The 13,337-nt window shown below is 37.4% G+C and overlaps 1 protein-coding gene across 3 annotated transcripts in view; it reads left to right on the top strand.

Annotated features, from left to right (window-relative positions):
* The first annotated feature begins 5,403 nt into the window (after window positions 1-5,403).
* The window catches only part of LOC149801868 (DNA polymerase subunit gamma-1-like), a 108,727-nt gene continuing 100,793 nt past the window's right edge, over window positions 5,404-13,337 (top strand). Inside the window, exon 1 of one of the 3 annotated variants that reach the window (XM_089956238.1) lies at window positions 5,404-5,492. The gene's annotated coding sequence lies outside the window, so the exon portion shown is untranslated. Of the gene's footprint in view, window positions 5,606-13,337 lie in introns of all 3 variants that reach the window. The other 2 variants (XM_089956239.1, XM_089956240.1) reach the window with 2 other exon arrangements.

The raw sequence follows: 13,337 nt of genomic DNA, 5'->3' as shown, positions 1-13,337 counted from the left end.
TAATCGAGAAAGGTCCTGTGATCGATCATATTGATTGTGGTAAGAAAAATAATTATCTGTGTAATTGGCGAGCTATTACAGATTTAGAAATACTGGTTCTAATAATAAGAGTGCTGGATCAGTTGTATCCGTAAATACACTGACTGGCAAAGAAACAATATTTATATCGATAAATGCAGCTGGTAAATATTTTGATATTCATCCTGATTCAGTATATTATATCATAAATAATATAACCAAATCGGCATTTTCGAAGAAATATAAAAAAAACATTTAATTTCAGTATTATTGAAGGGAGACTCTGTCCCTCTCCGGTAGAGTAACTAAATAGTTATCCCGATTATATTACTATGTATTTTATTGTTTTTTGTATCATCATGCTCATTGTTAAAATATCAAGACGGAACGATTATTTCATCAATTTGAGACTTCTATCGTTGATAGCGAAACTCCACAATTACTATATAATATATTTCTGAGAGTTTCTCCAGTCACGAAATATGTAAGGCATTCTTGTGTCAAATAAAATGTAATGATACAACGATTATTTTATCTTTCTGAAGCTTCTATTGCTGAAAGGAGGTAACTCTGTCTCTCTACTGCAGAGTAATTCAGTAGTTACCTGGCTTGTTTCTGCGAATGACCTCAAAGAAGGCATATAACTCTGTAGAATATCTTTCTCTTTAAAGCTTAATTTTTTGTCATCATAATTAATTAAGTAACCATCTGTGTAATAAATAATATTCGTCAAGTGACATAGTTGTACAATAGTTCAAATTAGTAGAAGGATATTTACGGTTCCTAACGTAGAAAAAAAATCAAGGCAGAAACAATGGTTACACAAGCCGTTGTATGCACAATACAGTTTTACTTCTCTAGGTAATTGACTATATTTTTTAACCTACAAAGTCCAGGCAGAAATATTATGTGCGATTATTTTATACAGTGTGTTTAAAAACAGAAAAAATCCACGCTGTAATATCACTCAGGCGGAAATCGACAAAGCTATCGGTGGAATTCTTGGTTTTGACTTTCTCTAGAGACATCAGTGTGTCATTGATGCTAGGACTAATACGTTTAAGTTGAATGGTCAACCAGTGAAATGTGCCGCTGTGGAATTGAAGAGCATCAGATGTTGCCGCGTGATAGTGGACAAAACAAGTATCATACCTCCGGGAGTGGATAGAATCATACCGGGGAAGGTACTAGACTAGAAGCTGCGTCCTCTTGTGAATACTGGTACCAACCGAGAAATTCACCGAGAGGTATCAATTATTGATGGCGAAGTCAGTGGTTAATGCAGAAAATAACTGTATCCCTATTAGGGTTCTCAATCCGTCAGAAAGATCAGTTAAAGTGTACGAGAAGTCTGTGGCAGCGACGTGTGAGGCTGTGATAGTTGATAACGAAATCAGGGTGTTTCCATATTCTCAGACTGGCATGGTTCCTCTGCATCTTGAAGATTTACTCGAACGGTCGTCGAAGTATCTGGATAACTCCCATAGAAATGAGTTGGTTAATTTCCTTCTACAGTTTAACCAGATGTTTGCCCAAAATAAGGCTGACCTGGGGAGAACAGATATAGTAAAACATTCAGTGGACACCGAGAAGGTAACACCCATTCGCCAACGTCCTCGACGGTTACCTCTTGCGCAGCGTGGAGAAGTGAACGATCATATTGAGAAAATGTTGATACAAGATGTGATTGAGCAATCCGATGGTCCGTGGGCATCGTCCATTATTCTTGTTCGAAAGAAAGATGGATCGACGAGGTTTTGTGTCGACTACAGAAAACTAAATGAAGTGACAAAAAAGGACTCTTTCCCCGTTTCCAGGATCGACGACAAACTCGATGCTCTTCAAGGGTCGAAATAGTTTTGTACTCTAGACTTACAAAGTGGGTATTGGCAGGTGGCCATGGATCTCAAAGATAGATCTAAGACTGCATTTGTCACAGACTATGGTCTCTATCAGTTCAAGGCTTTTGTAATTCACCTGCTTCTTTTGGACGTTTGATGGGCCGAGTTCTAGAAGGGCTTTCGTGGAAGATATGCCTGGTTTATTTGGATTACGTCATTGTGTTCGGCGCAGATTTCGAAACGACATGACAGCGCCTGCAAAACGTTTTTGAGAGGCTGCTAGCTTCTGGCTTGAAACTAAGTCCAGGAAAGTGTCATCTGTTCCAAGGCAGTGTTTAATATCTGGGATATATCGTGTCTCAAAATGGCGTCCAAACAGATCCTGATAAAATCAAAGCCGTACTGGACTGGCGTATTCCTATTAAAGTCAAGGAGGTGAGGAGCTTCGTGGGTCTGTGCTCGTACTACAGAAAATGTATTCGAGGATTTCCTGAGATTGCAAGGCCTTTGTCATACTTACAGAAAAGAATTGTCGATTTGAATGGAATGAGGCATGTGAGGGGGCATTCCGAACTCTGAAAACCAAGTTGTCCTCAAGCCCTATTCTGGTTTATCCCGACCCGTCTGGTTCTAACTTCATTTTGGATACTGACGCAAGTAACCTGTCAATTGGCGCGGTGCTCTCTCAGAATCAAGATGGGCAATAAAAAGTTATAGCCTACTACAGCCGTACATTGGGCAAAGCAGAGAGGAGGTATTGCGTCACGCGTAAAGAACTCCTTGCAGTTGTCAGTGCTATCAAACATTTCACTGCTATCTGTACGGTAGGAAATTCGTCATTTGTACTGATCATAGTTCATTAAGATGGCTGACTCAGTTCAAGGATATCGAAGGCCAACTCGCACGTTGGTTAGAAACTCTTGGGACATATGATTTCGAAATCGTATACCGCGAAGGCAAGAAACACCAAAATGCTGACAGCCTGTCACGTAGGCCTTGTGTAGACTGTTCACATTGCGAAAATGTTGAAATTAAAGATGGGAGTGCGTCACAAAGCTCCAGTAAACATCCTCGCTGTGATGTTCTGAGAGGTAGTAAGGAAGATGGGCACAAGGAAGAGTCCTCGTGGATTGTAGGAATTTCGACAAGAGAACTGAGGAAGGATCAGCAGTAGGATAAGGATATCGGTTACACAATCAGCTCTATGGAAAAGTCTGGTGAGCGCCCGACATGTCATGAAATCTCTATGGAAAATACAGCAGTTAAGGCTTTATGGAGTCAGTGGGACAGGTTGGAACTCCGGGATGTGGTTTTGCACCGTAGATGGGAAGATATGACGGGCAAGCACATTTCCTGGCAGCTTGTGGTCTCTGCGGTATTTCGGAATGTTGTTATCGCGAACTTGCATGATGTCCTTACTGCTGGTCACCTTGGACTGAACAAGACTCTTTCGAGAATACGGGAGCGTTCTACTGTCCGGGTGTAGGAGGGAATATTAAAGAGTGATGTCGTAGTTGCGGCCAGTGTTCAGCACGGAAGAGGCCATATAAAGTTAACCGGACCCGCATGAAAATTTATAATGTTGTTGCACCATCGGAACGAACCGCCATAGACATTTTGGGACCCTTCCCTGTGTCAAATCATTCGCAATGCCAGACCAGGAGGCAGAGACTGCGGCGAAAATTCTAGTGGATCAGTTCATCGCTCGATTTGGTGTACCGATGCAAATTCATTCAGATCAAGGAAGGAATTTTGAGTCGAATTTGTTCAAGGAGACGTATTGCCTTTTAGGGGTAGATAAAACGCGGACTACTGCTCTTCACCCCCAGTCAGATGGAATGGTAGAACGTTTCATTCAGACTATCGAGAACATTCTTGTTACCCTTGTGTCCAAAGATCAGAAAAACTGGGATGATATTCTGCCACTGGCACTCATGGCATACCGTAGTGCTGCTCGTGACTCAACAAAACTCTCACCAAATGAAATGATGCTTGGTCGAGAAGTGAGGTTACCCATTGAATTGATGCATGGAACTCTAAAGGAAAAGTCTTTGGAGTCCAGGAAATTTACAGAATTTGTTTCAAAATTAAGGACATATTTGGATTGTGCTCATGAGTTAGCTAGGGAACACGCAAGCAAAAAGCAGAAATAGTACTACGACTACCGGACACACATTAAAACGTATCAGACAGGAGATGCTGTGTGGCTACATGACCCAAAACGGAAAATTGGAAAACTGAATTGTCCCAAAATTACAATCAAATTGGGATGGACCCTATCTTATTGTAAAATGTATCAGTGACCTGGTATACCGCATTAAAAAATCTCCAACTCACAAACCGCGTGTGGTTCATTATAATAGACTAAAACCATTCTATGGCGACAGTACAAACTGGTTGAAGGACATTGTTAACATGAAGAAGGAAATTCCTAACAGTGGATCTAGTGATGGAAGTGATTTCGACATGTCTGACAGTGAGACTTGCATTCTGGTTGCTACGGAGTATGGACGCGGAAAGCGGGTGCGACGCCCGCCGCAGAGATTTGACCCTGGAGTGTAGAGTGATCTAAGACATGATCAAGCTCAATAAAGTGACTGTGATCCGTGACTGTCAAACTACTTAAATTAGTAGAAATGTGCATATGATTAAATTGCCTTAGAAATACTTGTGAACTATTTTGTTGGGCATAAGCGTTTAGTATGTAAATAGGATTTAGCTGACTTAATTTATATCTCATGCTTAAGTTAATATTTTGTGAACTCGAATAGCAGACAGCTTCATAACTAATGTAAAAGTACTGATACGATGATATAACTCCTGCCAAAACAACAAGTTCATTGTAATCTATATGAAGAAATTGAATTGACTCAGACACTAACGTGTGGGACACATATTTTCAAAGAGGATGAGCAGTGTGATGAAATTAGATAGCTGGAGAGTGTGATGCTACAATGAAAGGGGCAGTTATGTTTTCCCTAATCACTGGTTGAAACAATTAGAGCTGTAATTATAACGGAACTTTCAGCCTGAGGACAGTGGTCCTAGGGAGTGAGAACCCTTATCTGCGTTCGTGTGTCAAGTATCAGGTGTTAACTAGACTGTATTATGGGCTGGGAAAGTAGTTTGAATAAGATTCACAGACTTGAGAGGGAAGAGAGGTTTTGTAGCTTTCAGTGTGAAAGGATTAATTAGATTCTCTCTCTCTCCGTTCTAACGGATAGTTTGGTCGTAACTCTACAGGAAAGCAGGGGTTTTGTTGTGTAATGCAACACAAGGCTAAAGGAGTGTACAGATTGTATATTGTAAATGAACTTATAAACAGCAGAATTATTTTATGGATTTATTTCTGAACCCATCACGTTACACTATGTATGTAGTTTCTCTCTCTCTCTTTCTCTTAATGAAGAGTAGTAACTAGCAACGTTTGTCAGATTCCCTTCAGTTCCGTTCCACGAATGAAATTGATCAGGAAAAAAGAAAACATGAAAGAGGGAAATTATGTAACCAGTCCAAATATATTTGGATTACTTTCATTATTATCGTTATGATGGGCGCGGGAGTTCCATACCTTAACACAATTTTAGTTAATAACTTTCGCAGATGTATCATCACACAGCTGAAAAGACAGCGGTATATATGTTACCCATATGTAACTTAAAAGAAGTTAGAATAAATGCCATTTGCATCGGGCACATCACTATATGGTAACAAGCTGATTCGGACCACGGCTGATTCTAGAACAAGTAGATCTAACCTTTTCTTTTTCTGACATTTCTGGTAGCGGATGTCTGATGTCAGAAAAAAAAAAGCAGAGATCTGCTGGTTGGTCAAGGCTGATTCTGCACAGGCTTACTTGGCTCACATTACGGGCTACAACCAAGCCTGACATTTACATGTTTAAAATATATTTCTCATTACTTCTTAGATAGTTGAACAGTTCAAATCTGCATTTAAGAAATTAAAACCCCGATTATATATGAGCTAACGGCGTTATGTATAATGAAATTAAATGCAAGACTTTATTTAGCATCGTCAATTTGGTCAAATGGTTGACTTTATCTTTTTGAGAAATACATTTGTCTATATTTATTCATCAGAGTATGTTAATACATGTTAGATTTATTTAGAATTTTATCATGTAATACAACAGGAGTCTGACGTTTTATCTGGTGGATTCTGATAGAAATGGATTGTGACCATAATAGTGAAAATAAAGGTTAATTCGCCAGATTGGATTCATATGATATTCGTCACAGAGTTATGCGTTGGTACATCACTGTCTTTTGAATGTATATGTGTAGTTTTTCAGTCTTCTTGTGATTCTGAAGCGATGAAAGACTCGTGAGAAAAGTTGAATCAAGTGGAGGGTTGTAGTCACTGTTGCACTCCTTATATTCATTTATATTACCGATAAGGTGATTTCATGTTGTCAGAGGTTTTGCCATACTTCATTGATAAAACATCAGACTTCTGTGACTATACTATACAATGCTGGCAGATTCGGACCCTGGCTGATTTGGACCATGGCAGATTTGGCCCAAGTTATGGGATAATTAGGCAAATTATGGGCTGATTCGGCACAAATGCCAGGATGATTTGGACCATTTGAAATATTAAAAGAAAAACAATGGAACATACATACATGGTATAATGTTATTACAATTTTTGCAAATATGGTAAGAGAATGTACAAGGTTGATATTCAGCCTTGAAATTTACATGAGTTATTAACAAATTTATAGCTGAAATCAGAACAAAATAGGTATAAGATAGCTGTCACAGCTTTTTAATCAAAATTAATTTTCTTTGTTTCAGTAAAGTGTGAACCGGGCTTTGTACAAAAAGGGACAAACACAACATATATATATATATTTATTTATTTTAATACAAATAATACTATCATACAGGTTAGAGAATTTTTTATTTCGTTCTCTACGGAGATTTGAACCCAGGTCTGCGTGTAAACAGCACCCATTGCTTTGCCTGCACACATGGGCCCATATTCCCTCTCACCTAAGCACACATCACCAAAAAATGATGTTACTCAGTCAGTGTTATATGCACTCATGTGTAGCAGACACACTCGCATGACGACCTAGTAATTAATTCTCATTCTGGATTTCTATGAAAGAAATCAAGGTATATAGAATTAATTATAGAGAATTGTAAATATACAACAGACAGAACGGAAAGTGCTATCCCTGGATTCCTATAGAAGACTGCTTGATAATAGTAGGCAGAATTAATATTTTAATAAAAATAATACTATCATACAGGTTAGAGAATTTTTAATTTGTCCTCTACGGAGATTTGAACCCAGGTTCACGGGTAAATGGCACCCATTGCCTTGCCTGCACACACGAGCCCATATTCCCTTATGACTAAGCACACATCAGCAAAAAATGATGTTAATCAGTGTTTTATATATATATATATATATATATATATATATATATATATATATATATATATATACGCCTGTGAGTTCACAGGTAAACTTGCCTTATGACAAAATTTGGATATGTACCTTTTGCATTTTCTGATAGAGTAATGTTTTGAAATCATTATGAAATAATTTTAGCTGTATACTGTCAGTATTCAGGGATTGTCCTGGCTTTTAAAAAGTTGTCGCCCAAAAATTTGCCAACCTTAATATTTTATTGCCAAATTTCAAAACATGTCACCAGAATAAGTAGTAAATATTTTTCCAAGTCTATAAGTGTAATAGGCAATGAAAAGTCTATTAATTTTGTTTATGCCGTAAATATTTCATTTATAATTATACAGCGATCTTCGCTATTTACATGGTCTTTGCATCCTGCATCACCATTAGTGCATAGGTATGACTGTTGACATCTGAAGAAAATGCATTATCAAATGTAAAATATCTACTTTCCTGACATCTATAGTATCTCACTCATTTTTTAAATAGAAACATCGGATATTAAGCAAATCTATATTGTGTATATTATTTTCTAAATAATAGTTTTGTAAGGAACTTTAGTTAATGACATGTTAATCATAAAACCTATGATCATACTTTGCAATGTAAGATATGGTATAATGTGACCGTTGATTTCATGCATTCAGTAATTAAATGCCACCCCCTGTATGGCTAGCATCACAAAGTAAATCTCCGTCAACCAGGAGTTTCTGAAATTTATTTTTGCCACACTTTACATGATTTGCTTGTAGTGAATTGCTTCCTAAATCCCAAGAATGATCACTGAATGCTGTAGAATTTTTGTTGACTGGCAAAATAGGATCTCCATTCCCACCAGTGAAACTTACACGAGTCAACACTGGCATTAATATACCGTATATATTAGTATAAATTCACACACATTTTAGGGATTTTTAGATACAACAAAAAAGGGCGTGGTTTAATTGTCAATCAGTTGCAAGTGCTTTCACTCACTGTAGAACTAGCGGTTTCTTTGAAGTATGTCGAAGAATCTTAAGTCTATCCTTCAGCTATTGTATATGAAATGGGGATACGTGGTGTGGGGGGCAAATAAGGTACTCCACAGGGAGTTTCAGCGTGTCCTTTTTGAAAATTTCACGTGTATTGGAAAAATCGGAGAATATTTAGTGAAAATGATGCTTAAATATGCTGCAAAAAACTTCCCCCTGGTAGGTCCCAATCTGCCTGTTTTCAGATACAATCTCCTGACTTGGCTTTTGAAAAGATTTATTTATTGCATGATACACTTGAATAACTGTACTGTATGGTATTAACTACATTTATTCAACAACTATTTAAATTCTTTGGAAATTACTTAATTATTTATGTACATATGAAACTTCAACACAGAAGGGGCATTTTTTGTTGGAACATATTCGGATTTCCTGCAACTATTGGAATTGATAGGACTTTTAGGAACTTGGAATTTGTTCACCATGCTGTAAGTTAATTTAATTCTTTCACTCCTGTATTTTGGTAAATAAATTATTTTTAATTATGCAAAACTTGTTTGTTTTGCTATTTCATGTTGAGTAGTTTAAGTCTCTGCAGTTGTAACATGGGATTGATGGCAAAAGGAAAAGATCAATGAGCAAAATTAACACTTATTACTTATCTGCCTGGATTCATGTTTGGTGACACACTCCTTCTTCAGAATATGACAGCCAGTTGTAAATGAATTGATGACTTGTACCTTGATACATATATCACAGAACATCTGCTTTAAGTTTGTATCATATCTCAGCCATGGATGCCCAGGTTTCCAGCTGTCTAGAAATTTTCGGGAACTTTTGACTCATCATGATGTGGTGTTGCACTTGAAGATTAAGTTGGATTGCCAGGTTTAATATCAGGTTCAGTGACTGTTTCTTATGAATTTGCACTAAATCCAAATGCTGTTAATTTTCTTAACTTTACTGTTAGGATGAGATGATGAACATGCAAAGTCTAACTAACGTTTACCCATGATAATGTTGCACTGTCGACAGTATATAATTGTGATTGAGATTTTTTCCATTTGCTTTGTATTTATACACAGCAACCAGTACTTCAGAGGTATTCAGTTTGCTCTGAAGTTTTAGCAGAATTATTTTATTGGTATATTTATATATAAAAAACAATAAGGATTAGCCGTTCAATTAATTGTAGCTGTTTATGTTCGCGTCTTCAGTGGTTGGTCGATTGTAGGTACAGTCCGGTAGCATGATTGATTGTATAGTAGCATACAGTACTCAAGCCAGATGTCAACATAAGCGGATTATGATGTAACAATGCACTGTAAAGATGGGTTTGTCAATATGAACAAAGGATTTGTTTATGTAACAGATAGATTCCAGTGCATTGTGTAGCCAAGTTTGTGGCTTCCTTTGGTTGCCCCTTTGAATTTCTCCACTCCAAATCCATGACTGTATGTACAAATTAAACAACTAAAAAGGCTGTCGCCAGAAAAATCGCCAAATGGTATATTTTGTCGCCAGTAAGGAAAAGAAATTGCAATCTGCGGCATTTGCGAAGTCCAGGACGAACCCTGAGTATTTTTATTTACAGGCTTAAGATAGAATCCATACTGCTTTCACAATGCAATGTCACGATGTTAAGGTACCATAATGATTGCATAAATTGTTACTTAATAGTTGAGCTGGTTACATCAATAGAGCCAATGGAAATTTCTCATTAAAACTTATTTCATGGCACTAAAGGATGTTTTGTTATTCAATACCAGTAAATACTGTAGTTAACTAAGTTCAATTTTTATTATGTAACTTTTATTCTTGGAACATAAATCTTTTAACATTCAGTGAAATCTGCTACTGTTTTCAGTCTAACATAATGAATAAACAAGAAATATATGATGATGCCAAAATTTTATTTCATTATTATAACATAGTCTCAATATAGTATGCTAAAAGAAAAACATGAAGTTCTTCACCATTCTGAGGGTCTTGGGTTTGTGATGTCCTGATAGCTGGGCCTGTCAAATCCCCTCACATTCTTAAACAATCTTGAGGATGACTGCCCAGTCCTGCACTCTGCATCAGGTCTTGATGCTTGTTGATCTCAATCGCCTGTCCCAGGACAGTCATAATATTGATTGGGATCTCCTCCTGATCTGACGCCACACAAACACCTGGTGCATCAGCAGCTACTTGGAAACACTGGTGTCCTCTGCAAATACACACACACACACATACACATTCTTGTATTTGGTGGATATCGAGGACTTGTGTATGGAACCGCACACCGAGGACATTTGTTCTGGCGATGTTAGAGTGAAAAGAAATACTGTTTGAGGCAGCATATTAATAGCAAATGGTGATATATCAAGGAGGGAACTTTATTATCTGTTCTAATGAATATGAAATTCAGCAATGCAAGTGAGGATGCACACGTTTACACAAATATTCTGTATAATCCATACAAACTAGGGATGCACACTATTTGACAAAATCATTCAGACCATGGACATTGGTACATTATGACTTACGAGGACATATTTGCATATCTAATCTAGTCTTAACAATCAGTATGACTGCTCAGGTGGCCTAGTGGTTAGAGCATCTGCCTCAGATGCGGGAGGTTGCGGGTTCAAACCAAGGCAGATTCATAACAAAGACATGACAATGGTACTAACAGCTGCCTTGCTAGGCGCTCAGCATTAGGAGGTTAGTATTATGACTAGTCGGCCTGGTGTAAAAATAATGTGACAGCGTGGGACATCATTCTACATGTCTGTGGCATAATATCTAAGTGCTCAACATCACTACAAACTGGCACACTGCAGACACCATAGCAATATGACTGAAAGAGTGTTAAAGCTACTCAAATCTAAATCACATACTAGTATTTAGTAACTGGATTATGACAACGCAGGTTAACAGGATTAATAGGCTCTTTTACAGTCAAATATACTTGAGGCGTAAATGTATATAAAATATATCCTTGCTGAGCCTGATTTGATTTTTCAAGATCTATTTGATAACTGCCATCAATTACATCACATACAAGATTGACTGAAATAGTTGAAGTTATATTAACAATTCCTAGTGAAATGTGACGATTGCCACCATACGGATCATTGTTATGTTTGAGAGTACCTGCTGGTGGGGTTATTTTTTACCCATGTTTTCCATGACGCGACAATTTGCGGAACGTATTCATCGATGCAATCGTTAATTGATTTCTTTAGTTCATTGGTATTAAATCCTGGCAATACAAATTTTAATAAATCTGTTTCAGCTATTTTATAATGATTAATATATAGTTACCTGATGTTTGTTATTTTTTTATTTCCTATATCATAAGTTCTAGCATTTATTATCTCAATAGTAACTCAATTAGCAAACTCAAAATCTGATACTATTCGATTTAAATGTTGTAATGTTTCAATGATTTGCTTTTTTAGATTGCTATTAGGATACTCCAGAATATAAATTTTAAATAACTGTGCTAATGTCGTGGACATAGTTACCTCTATATGGGATTCATCTACAACTGTTCTTTAGGGCAATTACATTATTTTTTGAATATATATCTTTTTATTGATTGACTGATGAATTTATTGATTGACTGATTGTCCTGCAATTTGACTTTAGTACAACATAACATGCTTTGGACTAACCCACAGCTTTGGAGATCATATTGTAATAAATTTGGAGTACCGGTATGCGCATTTGGTTATAGCACCCTATTTTAAGGAATTCTTAGATTTGCATGAAAACTTGTTTAACTATTGAAATTCAATGCAATGGAAATATTCCTTAGCCTGAAATATTTAGCCATTTAGTAGGAGCAAACATCACGGGGGGAAGTGTTAGTAAGTTTCCATGATGCCATGGTTGACTTTTAATGAATTCAGGTCAAAACCGCATGGGTGTCTCTGGAGTAATGTAGTCCCTATTAAAACCTAATGGTGTACATTGGTTGTGTGACTGCAGTGGCAGTATTTATGGTAGGGGACTGGTAAATTACACAAAGGAATAAACAAGAAGGGACTCGGCAGATACCGTTTATGTCGCCATGGTGGCAAATGTGACGCAGTTGTACTGGCGAAATGTGCCTTGAAACCATGAATTGACTGGCCTAAGGTGGCGCAGTAAAAATAGTTCCCTGTGTTAGAGGATAGTTGTTTAGTTTCTACGGCATGAACTACTGATGGTACGGAATGTTGATGAAGAGAAAATATGCAGATGTGCGGTTGATAGATATTTGGCAAGTTTTGAGATCTGTGGTCCTGCATTGATTAGCAAAACTGTATGTATAGAATGGACACGTCGGGCTTTCTAATTTATAACTGAAGTTGTATAGAAGTCTTTGGAAATTTGGGTTAAACTTATGACATCTAGTGGAATCGTGCCAGAGTTTGACACCGCTTGGTCAAGCAAATACCCCTGGGTTGTAACAATACCATTTGGCTGGATTTGAACATTTATGGCAAGAACTCGCCTTATCAGCAATGACTATTTGCTTTGTGACAAAATAGAGTAATATAATCGTTGCATAATACACATACAAATCTTCTCTCTCTCCCTCTCTCTTTCTCTCTCTCTCTTTCTCTCACTCTCTATTGCTCTGGTGGCCTAGTGGTTAGAACATCTGCTTCGGATGCAGGAGGTCATGGGTTTGATCCCTGGCCGAGTCATACCAAAGACTTACAAAAATGGTACTAACACCTTCCTCGCTTGGTGCTCAGCATTACGAGGTTAGTGTTAGGACTGGTCAGCCTGGTGTCAGGATAATGTGACTGGGTGAGACATCACACTACATGTCTGCAACATGATGCCCCAGTGCTAGACATAACTAAAAACTGCCACACTGCAGACATCATAGCAATATGACTGAAAAATTGTTAAAACTACGTTAAAAATCCAAATCACACACACACACACACTCACTCTCACTCTCTCTCTCTCTCTCTCTCTCTCGGGCATGTGCAGATTTAAAATTGAAAATAAGAACGATTGTTTGTTACCCATATTGTGTATTTCACAGAGACTTTTTATTTTTCAAGTCACT

The sequence above is a fragment of the Sinohyriopsis cumingii genome, chromosome 4 (genome assembly GCF_028554795.1).
Source record: "Sinohyriopsis cumingii isolate HCF-2022 chromosome 4, ASM2855479v2, whole genome shotgun sequence".
Taxonomy (NCBI): Eukaryota; Metazoa; Mollusca; class Bivalvia; order Unionida; family Unionidae; genus Sinohyriopsis; species Sinohyriopsis cumingii.
Note: the sequence above shows the minus strand (reverse complement) of the source record. Positions and strands in the feature narration are given on the sequence as shown.